Source organism: Protopterus annectens, chromosome 1.part0 (genome assembly GCF_019279795.1).
Source record: "Protopterus annectens isolate FY-2018-M chromosome 1.part0, PAN1.0, whole genome shotgun sequence".
Classification (NCBI taxonomy): domain Eukaryota; kingdom Metazoa; phylum Chordata; order Ceratodontiformes; family Protopteridae; genus Protopterus; species Protopterus annectens.
In genome coordinates this window covers 85,323,595-85,346,323 of record NC_056725.1, presented here as the reverse complement: position 1 = coordinate 85,346,323, position 22,729 = coordinate 85,323,595, and the positions used below count along the sequence as shown (strand labels likewise).

At 37.8% G+C, this 22,729-nt stretch overlaps 1 protein-coding gene across 3 annotated transcripts in view; it reads right to left on the bottom strand.

Annotated features, from left to right (window-relative positions):
* Positions 1–22,729, bottom strand: part of EML2 (EMAP like 2) — a 1,798,491-nt gene that overhangs the window by 1,249,316 nt on the left and 526,446 nt on the right. The gene's annotated exons all lie outside the window — the stretch shown is intronic.

The following is a 22,729-nucleotide window of genomic DNA, read 5'->3' as shown; positions in this document are numbered from 1 at the left end:
CATGGCCACACTGGTAGAAACCGCACTCTCCAAAGCTAAGAATACAGCATCCATGGGACCAGATGAAATCCCGGGCTGTGTACTACATGAACTACAAAATGAACTGGCACCTCACCTAAGTGTCATGTTTAATCATAGCCTCACCTCAGGCTTCGTGCCCACTGAGTGGTGCACAGCTACAGTTATCCCACTCCACAAGGGGGGATCCACCTTGTATCCCGGGAACTACCATCCCATCAGTCTGATGAGCCTGATCTGCAAGGGCATGGAATGCATTACCATGGAACTTATAAACAAAGACATTGGCAACCTTCAAACACTGGACCCCAACCAGTTTGGGTTCATGAAGGGCCGATCTTGTCTCCTGAACCTGATTGACTTCTTCAAATCAGTCTCCAGAGCTGTGGATGAGGGTAAGGTGGTCCATACAGCCTATCTGGACCTTGCCAAGGCCTTTGACATCATCCGCCACTCTGGAATCATAGATAAACTTACTAAGTTGGGCATAAATCCCTACGTCACTTGATGGGTTGCCAACTGGCTGACTGACAGAACCCAGACTGTAAAAGTAGCCGAATCCAAATCCAGCTCCAGACAAATGACAAGTGGAGTACCTCAGGGTTCAGTCCTGGGACCGCTCTTGTTTGGCATCTACTTCTCTGAAGTACAGGCCACCACTAAGGGACTCTGGCTAACAAAATTTGCAGATGACTGCAAACTGGGAGCCATTATTGAATCTCCAAATGATGTGGATATTCTACAAAAGGGCCTTACAGAAACAGATGCTTGGTGCCAGAGCCATAGGCTCAAGCTTAATGCCAAGAAATGTATAGTTATCCCATTTGGGAAAAAACATGTACCCATGAATTACCACATAGGTGGCAGTACACTAAACACCAAAAGTGTGATATGAGACTTAGGGACACATGTGGACAGTGCTCTCACCTTTGATAACCACATCACCACAACAGTCAGGAAATCCTTCTAGGTGGCACACCTCATCACTAAGGGCTTTTCATTCAGAAAAAAGGAGGTCATTGTACCACTAAACTCATCCCTCATTAGACCCATTATAGAGTACAATGCCCCATTTGGTATGTAGCTCACAGGACATCTGCAACAGTTAGAAAGGCCACAGAAATACCTCACTAAAAGAATCACAGGCCTAAAGCAGATGCCCTATACTGCCCATCTAAAAAAACTCCAGCTATACTCTGTGGCATATCGTCTACTCAGAAGCAATCTCTGCTTAACATACAAGGCCATGTCAAACTCTGAGCTGTTGGACATGCTTCACTTAAAGAAATCCCAATCCCTCAGAGCCACATGATCCAGGGATCTAAACCTTGTCATCACAATGAACAAACCATGCTGGAGGGATAGGTTCCTGACCCAGAGACTCCCCATGCTCTGGAATAGACTGTCCATACATGTCAAGCAGAGTGCCTCCTTGGCCCTCTTCAAAAGGAACCTTGATGATTGGATGGGAGATAGGAAATTCACCCCAGGGATTATGTCAGCCACCCTGCTAGACTGGGGTCCAGGGAAGTAAATATTGTGGGAAGAAATATCCAGGGAATTGTTATGGCTAGGCTTGTATAGGCCCTAGGGCCGATAGCCTAGTACCAACCTATGAACCTATATATTAGTAAATTTCATTGCCCCAGGATATATGTGCCGGGTAAACAGCAAAAAGGGCATGGTGGAGCCCAGCCACTGATAATGGCATTCTCACTCTTTCACTGAATATGCAGACTGCTGTCATCTCACAGCTCCCAGCAAGGAACTGACTATATAGTTTTCATAAAATGCATTCCAGGAATGTTATTTTTATAAAATATTTACCTTGAATAAATATATGTTTATGTCTAAGGTGATAATTAACAATGGATAATGAGTTACAGAAACCTGTCCACATGAATAAGTATTCTCCTTGGTGTTCCCACATTCTGCTTAGTTTTTTATGAATCCACCCCAATCAAGTTTAGCAAAAGCAGAAGAGATGTTATCCAAGTAGCATTCTGAGTGGTTGTAAATATTTTGTACCAGGCATTCAACATGGCATTTAGAGACTAGGAAAAAGGCCAGAATTGATACATTTTTAGGCTTAAGATCAGGGTAATTGCAGCATTTGCCAATTAGTCATTGGAAATGTGGCCTATATATTGTATCTATCGCAGGTAACAATGAAAGGAATTTTTTCCTTTAGAAACATTTTTATAGAATTTTCCCATCAGACCATCCAGCTCAGGTGCATTTAATGACTGCCTGCATATAATATTGAATTTGACTTCTTAATTAACACACAGTTAAGGTTTCTGCAGAAACTAAAAGTGACTTAGGTTCAATTGTTACATCAGCTGTTAGAAAACTGACTTGGAGAAAAGTGAGATAGCCAGCTTACCTTTCCTTTGAGTCTGCGAGATCCCATTTTCCCTAGGTTTAACCATAACTTTATTTAAGTTTTAATTTTTATTACAGCTATAATATATCAGTAATTGCACTATACAACATTGGAAGCAATGGGATGCTGGTGTAAAACTTCATTATCTATCATTTATGAAGACTGCAGATCATGCAAAACAGATAACTATAAAGCTAAAAGCAAAACACATTATGTCAAGCGGTCAAGAATCAAACTAAAACTTCATTGAATGGCAGCTGAGACCAGCTCAAAAACCATTTTAAGAATATCCATTGCCATTATTATGGCTGCAAATTCAGATACACAGAGAATGCAAAACTAAAATGGGTAAAGTAAGAAGAGTTACAGGTTTATGCATCAGTAAATTATATAACATTATCTGTCATCACTGCTATCAGTATAGTGGATTCTGATCAGGCCTCTAATCATAACCAACATTTTATGTGTTCCAGACATGGATACCAAGAAATTCACCAAAGAGCAATGCTCAGAATTGCTGGACTCTGTATACAACAGACATGCACCCCCCCTCCCAGGGTCAGGCAACTCTGACAAGTGTCGGAGACACTAATCAAACTTGATGTACTTGAATTGTAGTTAGGGCTTTATGTATGTAAGCTAAAATAACTTGTTTTCTCCTCCTCACAAGATATATGGATTCTTCCAAATGAGTTGGCCACTAGAACAAGGAGATGGACCATGCCTGTAATGGAGGTCATGTCATGGCATCAAGACTGGGTACAAGAATTAGCACAGTGCAGAAATTATGATAGAAACTACATTAGTTTAAGGGGTAATGTTATTTCACTGGAAACACAAAGTTAAGATAAAAAAACAATTATTTTTGAGGCTGGGCTATCCCACCTGTCCCTCCTTATGCCTTTTACTTAAATACACTAACTCCAACTTTGCTGCACAACTGAGGTGAAAAAGCCTTAGACACACGATGGTCATTAAACTCTGTCCCACTCTCCAACTATCAACCTGCAGTCCACAAACACTGAAAACTCATCAAATCCTAAGGCATATAAAACAAACATACAAAAAAAGGGAAAAATGCAGTGCTATATAAACTAAAAGACAATTTAATGAAAATATTATAAAATTAATCATTTGTATAATCTGCCATTCAGTTTAATTGACAGAATATAAACCTATTTAAAGTCTCAAGAAGTATATACTAGGTTTTCTTTGTAATGCTCTAATATTATGCCAGAATGGAATTGAGGTCTTAATCAAATGGCATTAACTCTGCTTAATAATGACACTTCCTTATTGCAGTTAATCATACTTATGAAGCTTCATAGTAAAATGGGAGTGGAACTGCCAGCTTACAATGCACTAATGAGGTGACATCAGTAATCTTGTCTAATTACACAGTAAAGCTGGGTAGGCCCATGTTTACAATGCACTGATCACATTTGGACACACATTGCTTTATGACACTATGCAATCTAAAACAATACCTTTGAGAATGGTGCATTAGTTGTGATATCAAGAAAGCACCATACTTTAGTATATAGTACAGTGTGAATTCAGTACCCATAGTACCATGCATGTGTGATATCATATAACAATGTCTTCCTCTGAAGTCTCTTAATCTGAATTCCACAAAACTTTTTGAGAATCCAAGTATTTAAAGCAATCCCTTAAACTAAATAATTTTATTTCTAAAGCAAAATAAATCTGGTTCCAAATTTTCCTCCATCAAAAAGAGACTGACACCAGATCATTCATTTTATAGGTTTTATTAGGATAATAGCTTACAAAGATGAAGGTACTTGAATTTAGGTGCACTTACAATCAACCCATGAGTTATAGAGTTTAAGTACTACTTTAATCAATTGTACTGCACTTGTTTTACTGTTTGGTTAAAAGTAACGGATCTGCTGTGTTTTGCAGTCACTTGAGTGGTACTGCATTATTAAGTGTTCCTGGTATCTGATTCAGTGTTTTCCTCTCCCTTATCTTAATTTTATGTTTATAAAATGTACTTTGTTTCTGCTGTTTTGCTAAAAGTTTACACATACATCAGCTAGTTGATACAAAGGTTCATATTTATAAGTCTAGCTATGCAGCCAAAATGTATCCCATGGGCTATTTCGCCTTAGATATTGTTTAAGGGGTGTATGTTAGGGCATTATTTAACTGCTGCCTGTATCCATTAGAGACATAGGTGTCAGACAAGGGGTGAATTTATGATTTCCCATCCACTGATCCAGGTTACGCTTGATTAGGGTTCGGAAAGTGCTCTGCTTCACATGGATGGGAATCTTATTCCAGAAAATGGGAATTCACTGAGATAAATACCTGTCACTCCAACACGTCCAATTTAAATTGTAAGCAAAGTTTAAATCCTTGGATTTAGAAGTTCTGGCGCTGTTCGTATTGCGGATATGCAAAAGGTCCGTCATAGAGGGATCCAAGTGTGCCATGTATGACAAGCTTAAATCGACTCTCAGCAGTCTCAAGGAAATGGTGCATAGAGACAGGGCTTTGAGATGATTTGCACAGGGCATTATGTTTATGGCCTGTATTTTTTTTTGTGAAGAACCTCTGTGGATGTTCCACTCATTGCAGGTACCTGGTTAGATACATACCAAATGGAGCATTATGTTCAATGATGGGTCTGATGAAGGCTAAGCATAATGACAAAATAACTTTTCTGGACCAACACACTATACCCTTACTTATAAGTTGAGTGACATAGAATGATTTTTTTACTACCTTAGACACATGATGGTCAAAGTTGGGTTACTATCTTCATGACTCCCAAAATCCTTGACTACTGTGTCAACTTTTAGGGGTGTTTTATTGATTAGGTAGTTTGCCAGGGTTGCTGGCTTCCCAAAAGATACTATTATGCATTTCTTGGCACTGAGTTTTAAGCCGTGACTTTGGCACCAGTCATTTCTTTGTGTTAGACCTATGTTTATATCTTGAGGGGTTTCTGTGATTGCTTTCACCATGCAAGTATTTGCAAACTTAGTAAGCCAGAGGCCCTTGATATTGGCCTTGACTTCCAAGAAATAGATGATAAAGAGGATTAGACCCAGCAAAGATCTCTGGAGAACTCCACTGGTGAATGGCATATTTGTAGAGGTGGCCTCTTCAATCCTAATTTCCTTTGTTTGGGTTACACCTAATTCCATGAGTTTGTTTACAATGCCCAAATGAAATATTGTATCAGAAGCCTTAGCTAGGTCAAAGTAGGTAGTACACATTTGGTTAACTTCATCCATTGTTTTGGTGACTTTTTCAAAGAAGTCCAACAGGTTCAATAGACATGACCTGCCTTTGACAAAACCAAATTGGGTTGGGCCCAGTGTCTGAATGTTTCCTTTGTCATTGTTAATCATTTCAATGATAATTCCTTCCATGGCTTTGCATGTGAGCCTAGTCAGGCTATTGGGTCTGTAGTTCCATGGGTCCATTGATGGCGTGCCCTTGTGTAGAGGAATGATCACTGTTGTCCTCCATTCATGTGGCACAAAGCCTTTTTTGGAGGCTAGGTTTACATATTAACTCCAGTGGCCTTGATAAGTCATGTTTCAGACTATTTAGGAGGCATGCTGAGATATTACTGGAGCTCATCAAAGCTATATTCTTGAACTTAGAGAGGGCCTTTAAGACCTACTCCTTGCTGATAGTTGAAGGGGTTATGTTAGATGGTATTTCTTGGAAGATGGCTGGGAATGGCAGGGAGGGGGGGGAATTTGGAGTTGAATTTGTCAACCAGAAGATTTTCTATATCTCCTGGTTCTGAGAAACTGGATACATTTAGCAGAAGTTCAGCACACTGTTGTCTGCTGCATTTGAGGTTTCAGACATAGCTGAAGAAGGCTTTATGGTCATCATTGGCCTGGGATGTTATTTTTACCTCAAAATTTGCTTAGTTGGACTTGATTAGTCCTGTTAGTTGTCTATTCAGTTTGATGAAAGACAGTTTATCATTTTTGGTGCAACACTTCATAATTTAAGCTCTTGACTTTTTTCTTTCCATGTACAGCCTGTTTAATTTTAGATTCCTCTGGTGTTTTTTTTTAAGTTAATTTTGGGCTTACTTCTGGTAGGTATAGCTGTCTCTGTGCAATTTCTGACATGGCTGTACAGAGGTTCTGTTAACAATTCTGCACAGGCCACTGTGTTGTCTGGGTTTGGAGAGGTCTAAAATTTTGACAGGCTATTGCTTAATAAAAGATAATTTGCCTTGAAGTAGCCCATAACTGTGACAGGGGCTTAAAGAGTTATACAACTGATTTTTGTTTTGAAGTAAACTGCTTTGTAGATTGTCCTTACTAGAGAGGAGACAACACTTGGTGGGTGGTATAGTGCAGCATTCTTCCATGTTTATGAATACCAGATCCAATATGTTTGTATCAATAGTATGCACTATCTGGTTGAGAGCGTTTGGTTTTACAAAGACTAGGAACCTCTGTGCCAGCAAATTTGGGGTCAAGTAGGATTCCCAGTTTTCACAGGGATAATTAAAGTCCCCCGTGAGCATGGTATTTGGTTGACTGGTGAGTGCCTTCTATAGTTCCAAGTATGAGCTATGGGTTTTATGTGATATAGAGGGTGACCTAAAGCTTGCTAGGATATGGTATGGGACTTTGTCCATGGTAATCTGGATGTTGAAGAAATCCAGCATGGCATCCTGCTTGTCACTGATGTAAATCAAAATACCACCACCTTTAATCCCTGCCTGTGCAGTTGCTGATCTGAATGTGTGGAAGACACTGAAGCCTTGCACTGCTAGGGTACTCTCTGTGGCTTTAAACCATGTCTCAGTAACTACAGAGATGTCTACATTCCTTGGGGTCTGGAGAACTTGGAGAGAGTGAAGCTTCTTGTTTACACACCTGACATTGATCAGTAACACCTTTAGAGTTTCTTGGCTAGATTCTGCTATGTTGGAAGATTTGTCAGTTTGGCATTGCCTAAAAAGGTGCTATGAAGGAGGACAATGTTTTAGCCAATATTTAAAAGCCTACGGGGGGACAAGTGCAGACCATCCTTGGCAAAGGAATGGGATTTGTTAAGCATATCCTCCCATGCCGACAAACATTGTTTCCCCCCAGAATGACACCAGAAACAAAGCAAATTATTAAAGTCAAGTTCTGTTCATATTGTGGCATCATCTTTGGTAATGACAGAATGCTGCTCAATGCTAGGCACATACCAGCCTTTGACATATAGACCTACAGGTCCATAATGTCTGTGTTTATATAGTGTATGAAGTTACAGCTCAGGTCATGTACAGTTGCGTGGACTATGACTGAATCATACTGGTAGCTGTGGTGCAATGTCTTGAATGTGTGTGTAACTTGGTGAATCATGACTCCTGATATACAGTACAACTAACTGTTATCGTCTCCTTGTTCAGCCTGGTGAGTTGGGCATCAGTTTGTCATACAATGACATTTCTTATGACTAGAGTGCTGGGTAGTGTATAGGCTTGCCTTATGAGCTTGGTGGTTGAGGCATCACTGGGTGTGACTGACTGTACGTGCAGTGTTAGGTAGTGTTACTGTTGACTGCCTTCATATTTTCCAAGGATAATTTTTACAGGTAGGATGTCTGGGAGATCTTTGGGGTTTGGAAATGTTATATTTAAGTGCCTCAGCATAATTAGGTCAATGTGTGGGGTGCATACTCTGTGTGATAGGTGTAGCATGTGTGTTTCTCTTAACAAGATTGTTATTTGAGCCTTGTACATCAGAGTTTTCCTGTAGAGACAATATGTATTTACATTGCTCACATACTGTATTTGTTTCTTTGAGGATAAAAAGGTTGTCAGTGAATATTTGACAATTGTTACATTGTCTCAGTGTACCCATATCATCAAACTGCTGTGGAGAAACTGGGAAAGTACATATCCATGATATCAGGTCCTTTATTGTGTGAGCTACAAGGGTGCAGTGCATGAGGGGTTATTAGTGGGCTGACTAAGATTACTTTTGGGGGGCTGGAGACTACATTAGGCTAGATAATAATTCAATTCGCAGACTAGCTGCTCTGTGCTACCCAATGTGCAAAGTAGTTGTCGTACATTCATCAAGTTACTAGCACAGTTTCAGAGATAGTTTATAGGGACATTTGGTTTCCAGGTGTCTGTATTTACACAGGGTACTACTAACTGCCATGTCTGATGAGCAGTGGCACCCAAATATGCCAAATTTATATAAGCACTTATAACACAGGAAACTAGCTTCTAAGCTCTCTGCCTTAATGTAAAAACACAAAAAGGATTACTTGAGACTGTATGCTACCACAAAACAACTTTAACAAACTAGGTAGGCAACACAATTTCAAGTCAATCAGATCAACAAAAGGCAGTTTGAGGAAATGCAGTAATTTCAACTTTAACTACGAATAAATGTACAAATAAAACATGAAATCAGCAATCAACCACTTAAATAGCTTCTGGAAGTGTGATTTTTTTTTAAATGCAAGTACTTAGCTTTTGTCTGGATGGTACATGATACAATGAAAAACTTTACTGCTAAGTGTTTCCTGGTATCTTATTCAGTGTTATCCTTTAATTCTTTTTCATTTGACTGTTATTTAATAAGGTTCCGGCCAGTTTTGGTCCAAGTGTTAGTTATTTAGGAGCCAGTAGTGTTTGTTCTATGGCAGAAATAAATTGCTACTGTATATGGGAAGCAGACATAATTGGCTGAAGCCCTAGCTATGTATCTATTTGTTTAGTTTGTTTTCTTCTGTCTTCTTGTATAAACTGCTCTGGATACAGGCTGCTTGTCGTCTTAATTGAAAGTAAAAGCTTTCTTCTTCCATTTTCTCTTCTTGGATAAACTGTGTTAGGTGCAGCATGTTTGTTTTTTTAACTTAAAGATTTTGGAGAGCTGTACACAGAGCCCTTCCCCTCACTTGTACCTTGTTATGAAGAATGTTCCTTATTTTGAGTATAAAAAACATCCATGTTCCACATTGCTCCATATTTAAAGGGTCTTCCACACATTAATTGTTAAGAATTTGTTTAAGTAATGTTTGTTTGTCTTTCGGCTTTTCCCGGTTAGGGGTCACCACAGCGGAACTCCGGTCTGCTAATGATTGGCAGTAGATTTTCACGAACGCCGAGGTGCCAGCTCAATGCCCAACCTTCAATGAAGGCACGCACATTTATGCATGTCTTTCAAGTGCTCACCCAACCGTGGGGAGGACATGCAGACTCCACACAGAAGGCACTCCCCGCACTCCTGCCGAGAATCGAACGGGAGAACCTCTTGCTGTGAGGCAACAATGCTACCGCTGCACAACCGCAGATGAATTTGTTTAAGTAATATCCATTGTAAATAACACTGCACCATATTAATTCATCAAAACAACTAAGAACTATGTACCAACATTTCCTAGTTGAAGTTATTAATAAACTATTAGTAAGTGTTCCAAATTTTGCCCAAATGGGAGGTAGTGTTCCAAATTTTGGAAAAGGAAGCTTGAGCTCTAAGCACATAGCACATGTGATGAAACTACCAAAATTGGTATTCTGAGTTCATTCTTCATCTAAATAGCAAGAAAGTACTTGAATTCAGTTGCATTTACAGTCTCCTACAGATTTCTACAGTTTTAAGTGCTATTTTATTAAATTTTACTAGAATATTTACTGTTTAGAAAAAGTAACTGTTCCACTGTGTTTTACAGTCACCTGGCTAGCACTGAATTGTTAAGTGCTTCCAAGTATCTGATTTAATGTTATCCCCTGGTTTCTTTTAATTTACAGTTGTTTTATAAGTTTCTAGCTAGTTTTGGTCCAGGTAGTTATTTTTCTAAGAGCCAGTGATGTTTCTTCTGTTACAGGGATTAAATTGCTAATTGCTAATGAATCTGGGAAGTAAACATTATTGGCTGAAGCCATTGCTACTTTTCTATTGGTGTTTATGTTTTATCAAACTGAATAAACTGTGCTGGGTACATCCTGTTTGTTGCCTTAATTTAAAAACTATTGAGAGAGGTGCACAGAGCACATGTGCTAGAATTACTAAAGGTGTTTTTTTTATTCATTTTTCATCAAAAGAGCAGGAAAACATGTGACTTCAGTTATACTTACAGTCACCTAGTAATTTATATAGTTTAAGATTTATTTTATTCAGCTTTACTGTACTTTTTTACTATTTGCCTAAAAGTAACTATTCTGCAGTGTTTATATAATCAACTAGCTGAAATTGCATTGCAAATTTTTTCCTATTATCAGATTCAATTTCATCCTCTAATTTCTCTTAATTTTACTGTTGTTGTATAAGTTTTTAGCTAGTTTTGGTTGATGTGTTAGTTGTCTAAAAGCCAGTGGTATATGTTGTGTGGCATGGAATAAACTAGTACTGTATTGGGGCAGTAAACATTATTGGATGAAGCCCTAGCATTTTTTTCTATTGGCGCTTCCATTTTCTCCATTTGGATACAGTATACTGAGTGATGCTTGATATAGCACCACTTAGCCCTATACTAGATAGACGCAGGCACTTCCATATTAAGTTTCTCTATAAACAACCTTAGTTAGTCTCACACTCAGTGACAGATCAAAACTGTATTCCCATGCTATTTGTAGAAGCAGATTCACACTAGGTTCATAACTGTAGATAATTAGGAACCATTTTAATATACCTTATATTTGTTTATCTCATAGCTCCCTTTCTACACTGCAGCTATGAACAATCTATAAAAAATTCTTAAAGTCACATTGTAGCATATTTGGGAATAATATTATTTTATTTACTGGAACTACTAAATACTGAAATATTTTTTTTTTAAGTCAAGAAAGTACCCAAGTATTTTTTGGCACTGTTGGATTAAGAATTCAAAGGTAAGCTAGCTTGTTACCCCACAGCAGCTAGCCTCATAACACTTGACATAGTGTAAAAATTGCATGATACTCACAGACAATGCATTATACTATCAATCTGTAAGAAATGCAAATATGTAACCAAAATGGAGGCCTCCCTCTTACAATACAACCTGCTAACATTCGCCACCCCAACACTCCACACAAATACATAGCAGAATGTCATATACTGTAAAAAAGTCGCTGTCTAATCCTCCAAGACCCATTAAGACTAGAGCTCAGCATAAATCAGACCCTTCAACATATATTAGCACATCCATAGAAAAGGGTCACCATTCAGCAAAAAACTCCAAATGTAGTGTACCAAAACCATAAATCTCAACTGTCTAGATTTTTGCAGAATATCCACATTTTTGCCTTATATGTTTTGTCTGTTGCTCATAAAATTTTGGTTTTCTGGCAAATCACTGGCTAATTATTGAGGATTTAATTTAGAAAATAATGACATTTGAGTTTCAGACTTCAAACCCATCAGAAAATTCATGCTAATGCAAAACCTTTTATTCTATCAACTTCCTAAGTTTGTAAGAGCAACATTTAAAATTATACCTATGTTTAGGCCTTTGTCCCCCCATTTTTTTATGTCTTTGTTCAGATTTCTTGCTGTAAGAGGTTGAAAGGTATGAACAAAACACCTTTCTAACAAAAGTGGACTAGTGATCAGTGACTCCATAGTCAGACTCATTGACTCAGATCACATGAAACAAAGATAGGGTGACAGAGAATTTACTTTCAGGAATCAAAATCTCTGACATTTCATGGGTTCTAAAGACCCTTAAAAATATGATTATGACATGGTTGTACTCTATGTCGGGGTATGTGATGAAAGCAGATACTGCCAGCACAGCTAGCTGGAATTTTGTAAATAATTATATGTCATTGTTGAAATGATTTATGTAAGATGCTTGTTTTACAAATATATTAGAACTGTATGTCATGTATCTATCGAACTGCTCTGTACAGATGTTTGTGTTAAAAAGGTATTTTGTATAGTGTTTGTGCTTAAAATGTATCCACATTGTGCTCTACTGGAAGAGAACAGAAATGCGTGTGCACTATTGTAACTGCTTAAATGTGTATGTCAACAGAGGAAACTGGAGGTTTAACTTCAGTCCAGCAAACTTTAGAAAAATAGCTGAAATTAAATTACTTTATAGGCTATGCAATAAAGAGACTATCTCTCAAGTTTTCAATGCAGATAGAGACACAAGGTCTGTACTAGGAAGCTTTCTGTATTGTCCTTGGAGTGAACTAATTGCTACTTTTGAAGCATGAAGGAATGCAATTGTTTTATGACTTCTAGCATCTGCCAAAGATCTGAGGAAGAGCCCTTGTCTGTATATGTTTACAGGTAGATGCTAAATGCTACCAGCTTCTAGCAATGGGGGTGTTTAGGCCTGGGAAATAGAAGTCAGATAACCAGAAACAAAGTCATTCTGCAAGCTATCTCAGCAGTAATATTTTAGATATTATTTTGAAAAGTCTCTTAGTGAGACAGAGCATTCTGTATTCAGTCTTGGATCTGACAAGAACCATTCATGACAACATCTGCCTTGCTCTAATGAAGTAAGTTTCTAGGAAACAGTATAACTCTCTTATATACAGACAGGAATATAATAAAGTTTAGTTTAGATTTTTTTCTTTGTGTGAACCTATTTTAAAAAAATCCTGTGGCTTTGAACTCTATTACTGTGAATATATATTTAGTATTGTCTTATTCTGTTATTATTTATTATAAATATATTTAAACCTTTCATTGTGGATGATCTGTGTAGAGATATTTAGGTTTTGAGAGTGCTTGCATATTTATTTGGTGATACTGTGTGAGCCACTCCTAATAGCCTTGCTCTTGGTCAAACTACCATTTGTATTAATGTTGATATTTCGCAGTAAGATTGGACATCCTTTGTTTAGGGCCCTAAAATAGCTGATAAAGAATGACTGGTGGCAGTGAAAACTACCTTATAATCTGGGCAGAAGGGGCATAGCTAGTAAAACTGTGCCAGCCTTTCCCAGGTGTGTGTGTGTGTGTGTGTGTGTGTGTGTGTGTGTGTGTGTGTGTGTGTGTGTGTGTGTGTGTGTGTGTGTGTGTGTGTGTGTGTGTGTGTGTGCGTGTGTGTGTGCGTGTGTGTGTGTGTGTGTGTGTGTGTGTGTGTGTGTGTGTGTGTGTGTATCAAACTTCAAAGAGTGTGTGTGTCAGCTACTTGGGCAGGGACACGAACATACCTCTCAACTGTCCAGATTTTTGCATAATATCCTGAGTTTTGCCTCATATCTTTGGACTGTTCCTCATAAAATTTGCACTTTTCTGGCAAACCACTGAGAACTGAAGGCACTGAATAATACTAAATAATGACAGACATTTGAATTTCAGATGTTATATCCTTCTGAAAATACACAATAATGCAATACATGTTATTCTAACAGTTTTCTATGTTTATAGGACTAATATTTAAAATCTGTGCCTAGTTTTGGACCTTTGTTCCACCATTATTTCTGGTGTTGTCCAGATTTCTTGCACTGAGAGGTTGAGAGGTATGGACACAAAGCACTGGTTGGATAGAGAGGGTGCTGGAGGTCTTGGCTTTGTCACTCAACTGAGATCTCACCTCTATATGTGTGCCAGTGGGAAGTCTTACTGGGGATCTGGAGAAGAATGGAGAAACCAGCCCCAGACTGACTGTGATCTCTGTGTGCTCTTAGGGGAAATTACACTTGATACAGAGAGATGCATCTGGAAATACTGTGTGTGTACTTGTCATCCTCTCGGTGAACATCCCCCACTGTTGCCAGTGGTGAGGATTGAGGCTCCTTGATTAGTGGTCCAGTGGAGGGTTGTCACAGGGTAAACAAAGAATTATTAAGGAACCACAATGCATTGAATGCCTGGGATAATAGCCAAACAGTATGGTGAAATCAGATTAGATTAGTATGTGGAGTGACCCACAATACCTAAATAAAGTACTAATGAAGAAGAGCTATCTTTTAAAAGCCTGTGAAAATAATGGTTTCCCTAATAAACAAGGGTGAGGTGTTTTAATATTCAACACTGATCAGGGATTTAAAAAAAACTAAATTAGACTCAATTGGTTCCATATTATCTAGCTTTTACACCTTGTTTGGATGGTTTGATTTCTAAGAAGGCCTCTTAGGTTCCTTTTGCCCCACAATTTTTCACTGGGCAGAGTCCCATATCATTGAAGGCTTAGATGGTGTTGACCACATAACTGATGACATTTTGTTCTGTTGCAAGATAGTCAAACAAAATAAAGCTGGACTCATGGAAATGTTATATAATCTACATCTAATCTAAAGCTAACAAAACAAAACAAATGCAGAATTTGTATCATGAACATTAAATACATGGGACAGCCAGGTCCTGCTGAGGTAAGAACAATGATGCTCATGCAGAAACCCAATGAAAAACAGATGCTATTGAGATTTTTAGGCATGTTACAGTATATGTCAAAATTTATTTCAGACTGTTTGGAAATAATTATGCCACTGAGGCAACACCTAGAGAAAGATGTTGCATGGCATTGGAAGCTGGCTAAGGGGAGGAGTTCTCCATTCTTAAAAAAAAGCTAGTGGCTGAGAACAAGTAGATGCTAATCATTCTGTAGCATAGACAGATGTACAAACATAATATAAAAAAGAAATCCACTTGTCACCATCAAAAAAAATCTCATTCTTTTTATAAACTTTAATTTAAAATAAACCAACACTTTACAGAAACATACATTTTTTATAAGGAAGTCTCACCCTTAAATGAAAAGGCTATTTAAAAGCTAGTGCATATGACTTTCTTTGTTATGATGAAGTCCAATTAACTTACACACAGTCAAAACAGCTTAACCAAGTTGTACGGTTTTGTATGGTATGGTCTTTTCTTGGACATTTGCTGTCACATGAGTAAACATAATAGTTACTGGTTCACTATTTCCTGCGTCTGTCTGTGCCTGTGTCTGGTTTTCCTAACCATAATTATCTACAATGTACTAAGTCTTCTAGAAGTCCTGAAAAGAAACTTGCATTGTCTATAATTTTACCCACAAGGACTTGAAAAAAATTACCTCTCCAAAGCCCTACAACAACATACTAATGCTTTTCTTTTATAGTTCTGTGTTGCTTGCTTTCATTTTCTGTTTTATCATGTAACAGTAATTTTCCTTAAATGACTCTCTACAAGCACATTTTTTTTCACCTACTGCAACAATCTGTTGTCTGCCTTTCTCCTGTCTTGGTATATCAGCTCACCGTCAAGCAAGGACTAAATATAAAAGAAAAAAGATCATTCACCCGTGCTCTTTCCATTCATTTTGTGTAGCTCTCCTCTTGTATTGTGTCTTGCTTTTATCCCTGTTTTCTTCCAAACCCTTTCTTGTCTTCTTATTTTGAATAAAGACTGTATTTTACCCTTTTCTTATTTTGTCTTCTTTACTTTTTCTTCCTGTGCTGATTTCCAATAGTAGACACACAATATACTTAATTAGTTAAAGCACGCTCATAATAGACATGAGTTTTAAGTCATAAAATAATGATTTTTTTCCTCAAAGTAGCAAATGAGGTTATCTTTATCTTTTGTTTTTCTTGTTTTTTTTTTCTCTTTGTTGACCTTCAGCTATCACTTGTTCAGATGCTTACCACCCTTTCAACTGGGGAGAAATCCTAAAACAAACTACCAGGAAAACATAGTGCATTGTTTAAATGAATGCCAGTTATAATATTTAATTAATTCTCCTTGCAAATCATTAGTCCTTATACAGTCATGCTATATGACGTTTTGAATTTGAAGCTTGACTGGTGTGGACAGCTTTATGTTTTTCATCATCATCATCATCATCATCATCACATACAGTTATACCTTGCTTCCAATATAGGACACCATGCTGTATGACATGCATAGGATTGACAGCTGCTCTTGACTTTCTTGATGATCCTGAACTGGAGGACATCCAGCCATGAGACAAGTCTGCACTGCAGTAGCTCACAACAAAGCATCATGTAGCTCAGGAGACACCCTAGAGAACATCACAGGATACCCAGAAGAACTCCCTATGGCATGATGCAGTGTTCGTCTTTTGCCATTCCCTGCTGTTATGTGGTATGTTCCCTGTCACCTATAGAAGTGATGACAATTATCCTACATGACAGTGGCACACTAGTTTTGCTGTATAATAATGTCTGATGCTCAGTGGGACCAGACCAAGCACTGCTTTCAGAATGGCATGTCCAATACTGTACGCATCATTATTTTCAGCATGGCTTTGTCACATGTGTATTGTCCTATTACATGTGCCTGCAGCAAACACTGATGAACTACAAAGCCTCCTTTTTGTTACTTAATGTAATGCTGGTACTTATCAAGGCATCTCATATTAATATGCATGTGCGTGGTTTTACATATATTATTCTGTCCAGCAGTCTGCATGCCCATCTTCAGCCTACATACAACCATCAGCATACCTGATACTTTTAGAGCACAGTTTTCACTTTCTGTTTTTTTTTTCTTTTTTTTTTTAAGACATATTTGCTTATCTTTTGCAGACTCCAAGTGAAAATATTCCAGGAATATAACAACAATATTGTTTATTTTCAGATTAGAAAACCAAAGAAGAAAAATAAGTACAGAATATGCTTTGCATATAGTATGCATTCTGCATTTAATCAAAGTCTCATATGGTCTGGCAAGCATTTACATAATCCTGAGGTAAACATGTAAGAACTGCTTTGCTCCTAAGCATGTTCAACAAGATGTTTCACAGGTTCCCTTGTGACACAGAATAGCTTTTCAGCTGGGATTCATAAACCATCTGTGCAGCACACAAGGCATATCAACAGTGCTCGTAGATGAGTCCTCATGGCCACAGGCTGCATCTCCTACCTTAGATGGTCACACTTACCCCAGACAACCCTTGCCCACATTTCTGTTGTAGGCATTAGATACCACTTGACAATAACTATATTACAAAATACAAGATACACCTCAGTATGTGGTATGAAGCACAGGGGAAACAGAAAAAGGCAACCAGCATTTTCCTTCTTATCTTTGTGTAAAGCAAATGCAGCAGTTAAATAGTTCACAGAGTCAACAATACATGTACAGGTATTTATATAGTAATGTGAATCACAGGGGAGGCACTAATAGTATAGAGCCTGCTACAGCATTAATCTAGCACTGAAATGGAAACTGTAATGTGTGCTCTTAAACACACAGTGTGTAGCAGAGGAGTACCATTGCAACTGTGAGTGATAATGTAGTACTATAAAATTAACTGGTTACTTCTTCTCATTGTTTTGTATCGATTTTCCTTGTTCATTTTTTTAAAAAAGTTCATCTATTTATTTATTCATTTACTTTTTATCTGGGACAGAGTACTGAACAAAGAATGAGCATCTGAAGGCTCATGCACTAGCAACAATAAAACGCATCAAACCAGAATAATTAACTAACATCATTGATGCAATCATGTGCAGACACAGACTCTGTGTACATGGAATGGAAAAATCAAGTACAAAAGTGTATAGTAACAGTAGGCATGAGAGAAAAGAGAAGAGCTGTGTATAGATGACATTTTGTTAGCTAGGTGGTTTCCTGCAGTGAGATAGTGGCATTCATGTTGTTGAGTTAAGGACAGTTTGAATTAGTGTCTGAATGTTAAGTATTTTCTGATGGCATTGAGATGGGGTGAAAGAGACTTTCACAGTTTTAGAACAAACACAGAAAAGCCATGGTCAGAGCAATGTAATATGGTAGTGGTGGTCTACAATGACAGTCAGTAATAATGAGTATGTCATCTGTCGGCAGCTCAGAAGCCATGCTACTTATTTGAGAGCAAGTACTACTTTTCTAGGTTAGATGTGAAGTGTTTGTAGAGTAACTTTTCCAGGATTTTGCAGACAGCAAGAAGTGCAAAGATGGACTGAAAATGACTAGGAGAGGAATGTTTGGAATCTTTGGGTACTGGTGTGATGTAAACTGATTTTCAGATAATGGATATTCTATTGGCTATGTGTGTTTTGATGATACAGGAACCAAGGGACTGGGACCAGCAAGAGAATCAAATGGAAGTTCTTCAAACAGAGGTGCAATTTGTTTGGTTATGATTTTAGAGAAGTAGAAGGAAGCTAATAAGGTATTTGGGGGGAGGGGTGGAGGGAAATTGGTGGGGAGTTGTCTTGAGTGGGAGGAAGCTTGGACAATTCATTTTTATAAATTCATCAGAAAACAAGGTTACCTGATCAATAGAAAATGTAGCCTTGTGGGTGTGGTTCCCCTGTGGGGTCCTCCCAGATATGCAGTTAACTTCCCACTAAAATTGTTATAGAGAGTGTAGAAAGTAGGTTTGTCCTGGTATAAATTGCTTGGCTTTAAGCCTATTGATTACCTCTTTGGTGATATTGTAAAATTTGGTATGGTAATGTCTATTAGCTGATGAGGGGATCTCTTTTCCAAGACATCCGGGGTGCATCTCACAGCTGCGTAACTGCTTTGAGTTCTTTAGTTGGCCAGTCATTCTTACTGTGTTTGAAAAGCCTGGAGATTATTGTGAAAGAGGTATGCTACAGTGCGAGGAGTTTGGGTCAGTAAGGGATACTATAAGTGACTAATATATAGTGGATAGAGAGTGTTGTAGTCTAGTTATGGAGATGACAGACATAGATATGAAAGAGATCAGTTGTGTTGGAAACTTGGTTTTCAGTTTTTGAGTGTTAAACATTATAGGACAGAAGCTGCTAAAGGGTGAGTTATGACTGACCAAATATTGACTGCAGGTGGGGTTATTAAGAGGTCCTGAAGTGAGTAATGACTGTTTTTCTTTTAAGTTCAGTCTGGCTGGGTTGCTACTGGGCTGTAAAAGTTTAACGTCCGGGAGTTGCTCAGAAATGTCTTGGTTGTCAGGGCCAAGAATGCTTAGGATGAAACCACCCTGGATAATGATGTGTTTATTTAATAGGGGTGTTGTCATATTGTTGTGCAAAAGTAACTTGAATTTTGTCAGAGTAAGGCATACAACAGCAATGAATAGGTGGAGGGAAAACTACAGAGGTAGCTCAGTGAGAATCCAGTCTGGTTTATTTGAAAAGGCTGGGTTGGCTTGGGAAATTATGGAGAAACAGTGTAGATTTGTACAGAATATGACACCACCACCTGGTCTGTTACCATGGCATACATACATTACATACATACATACAAATATTTCAAGCAGGGGCATTAATGCCCTTCTAGCTTACCAATATACCAAAATACTTGTTCCCATAATAATAACCACCCTGGATAATGATGTGTTTATTTAATAGGGGTGTTGTCATATTGTTGTGCAAAAGTAACTTGAATTTTGTCAGAGTAAGGCATACAACAGCAATGAATAGGTGGAGGGAAAACTACAGAGGTAGTCTTCACTGATTTATCTAAGGCTTTTGACATGGTTAACCACCAGCTCCTTATTGAAATACTTAAAATCTCTTTCTCTTGATACTCTAGCATTACAATGGTTCAAATCCTACTTAGAGAATAGACAACAAGCAGTACTATGGGAAGGCAACCTATCTTCTCACCTCCCTATTTCCCTTGGTGTCCCCCAGGGCTCCATTTTAGGCCCATTGTTATTTTCCATTTTCATTAATGACCTCCACCTAGCAATCCCACATGCTACCTGCATTCAATATGCAGATGACTCCACTATTATTTGCTCAGCTAATACCCCTACCGAGCTACAATCCCTTATACAAAATGCATTTAACACAGTGGAACAATGGTTTTTAAACTGTTGCCTTTTACTTAACCCTAAAAAAACTAAACTCTTTTACAGGTCTGCCCCTCTTCACTTCACTCTTACATCCAACAATGGGACTCTCATATCTTCTGACACAACCACCAAACTTCTTGGAATAACCATAGATAATAATCTAAACTTTGACACTCATACTAACATCACTATAAAAACAGTAAATAATAAACTGGGATCCCTTTCCAGAATCAAACCCTTCCTTACTCCCTCAACCAAAATCGCTATAGCTAGAACTCATTTAATCACTACCTTACTCTATGCCTCACCCATATACACCAATCTCACAAAAAATAACCTAAACAAACTTGCTACTGCCTATCACTCCATTGCTAGATTTGCCACAGGATCTCCTTTTAGAACACATCACTGCAACAATCTAAAACAACTAGGATGGCTAGAGTTTCATAACCAGATACTATCTCAACAACTCACTATTATCCATAAGAGCTTGTACTACCCCACCTATACACCTATACTGACTACCCTCATTACCCCCTACAACAATCTTAAGAACCCACGCTCTAATAAGCCACTTATTACTATCAACAAATCCAACAACACAGCTGGAGATTCTTTGTTTTCTAACTCCATAGGCAAACACTGGAACAGACTTCCCTCTGAACTCCTATCTCTGACCTCCACAAGACTCTTTAAACTAAAAATAAAGCAATTTCTCAGTTCTCACTGGCTTTGTCCTTGTACTAACCCTGACTAAATGTCTTCTCTGCTCCTAACAAGAGTATATTCCACCAATTTACATACTCTTGCTGCTTCCTATATACCTTTATCTCACTGTATCATATGATATATTTCTATAATTCATCAACAGTATATACTTTCTGTTATCCTGCTTCCAATTGAAAACTACTAATTTGTTTTTATTTCTATTGCATTGCATATCACCTCAGCATGAGCTAGGTATCCTTGTACTGTCAACTGTACCTAATCTGTATGTCTGTAATCTGTTTAGACCTTTTTTTAATTATCATTATAATTCTTTGAATTCGAGACAATTATTACAGTCATATATTGTGTATGTGAATGGCTGTAACTGTTTAGAGCTATTTTACTACTGTTATACTGCTTTGAACTTATTATTTTTTACTGTATAAAATTATCTGTGTTGGAGCTTTTCTCCCCGGGCCTCTACTGTAAATGGATTTTATTCCAGTTAGACTAGCCCGGTCAACAAATGTAAAATAAATAAAATAAATAAATAATAAGTGTCCAGGCTGTTCTTAAAGATATCTGAACTACTATTTGCTTTAGTGCAATTCTTTAGTCTGTTCCATACATCAGCAGATGTCTCAAAGAAGCAATTAGTGCATGTCTCATTCCTATAGAATGTTCTACAAAGGTTGTCTGATTATACTCTACTACTTTTTCATAACCCCAAGCATTCCCACAGGTAGTTGTCTCTAAATGCCCCACATACTTGAATAAGATTTCCTCTTAGATATCTATGCGACACTGTATAAGTTCACATATTTTAGTATTTCATAATAACTTAAATTTTCACATCCATGGATGTCCTTGGTATATTTCTGCTGTACTCTTTCCAGTTTACTCATGTTTGTTTTCTTATAATGTTTGCATACTGTTATTCCATACTCAACTCTGAGTCTAATGTGACTAACAAACAATTACTTCATCGTTTCTGATTTCCTAGACTTTATAAATCTTTTTGTACAACCTATAGTTCTATAACTATCATTAACCAATTGGTTGATATGATTAGAAAAACTCAAAGATGGATCTACCCATATACCCAGGTCCTTAAATGAATCTACACTTTTCATTCAGTGTGTGCTGTATAAAATATTCACCTTTCAGTTTATGTGTCCCAAACCTCATATGCTTAGTTTTTGATGTATTTATCAGCATATTATTCTCCTGTTCACAAATGGTCAATTTAATCAAGTTCTTGTGCAGACATGCCTTATCTGTAACACACATAATCAGTTTACCCAATTTCAGGTCATCTGCATACAGACTGTAGACCACCTCAGATGAAAAAGCTAGGTCTGAAAAATACAATCTAAACAAGTAAAGGCCTAGGACAGAGCCCTGTAAGCCAAGCAGCTATCCATCTTATTAAGAGTATGTAGATACCAAGTTGTTCTAATTTATTGATCAGTGTTTTGTGTATGTCCCTGTCAAATGCTGAAATGAATCTACATAAATTACATCACAGCAACATTTTTTCATTCATAGCTGTTATTATATTGTTATAGAACATCATGTTACAGGTGGTACTAGAGCTATTCGCGTGACCATGTCACACTAACATAAACTTCCAAGCCGTAAAAAAGGGGGGGCTCTGCCCCCCCCCCCAACTAAATACACCAACTCCGAGATCGCTCTTCATTGGAGAAAGGGCAAATTCCCGATAATGGCCAAGTGAATTCTTTCCCAATGAAAGAATTCGCTTACCTGGCCTTTCGAGATTGTAAGCCTTCGACCCTTAGCTGTCAACATTTAGGCATCCGACAAGCTAAGCAGTCGATTAGGTATTATAGACCCAAATATTAGATATCACTGCTTAAAACAAAAATATTTTGACCTTATATTAATTTTGATATTCTGTTATTATTAGACTCCATAAAATACTTATAATTTTATTAATTTAGTAGCAAATGTTCTATCCTC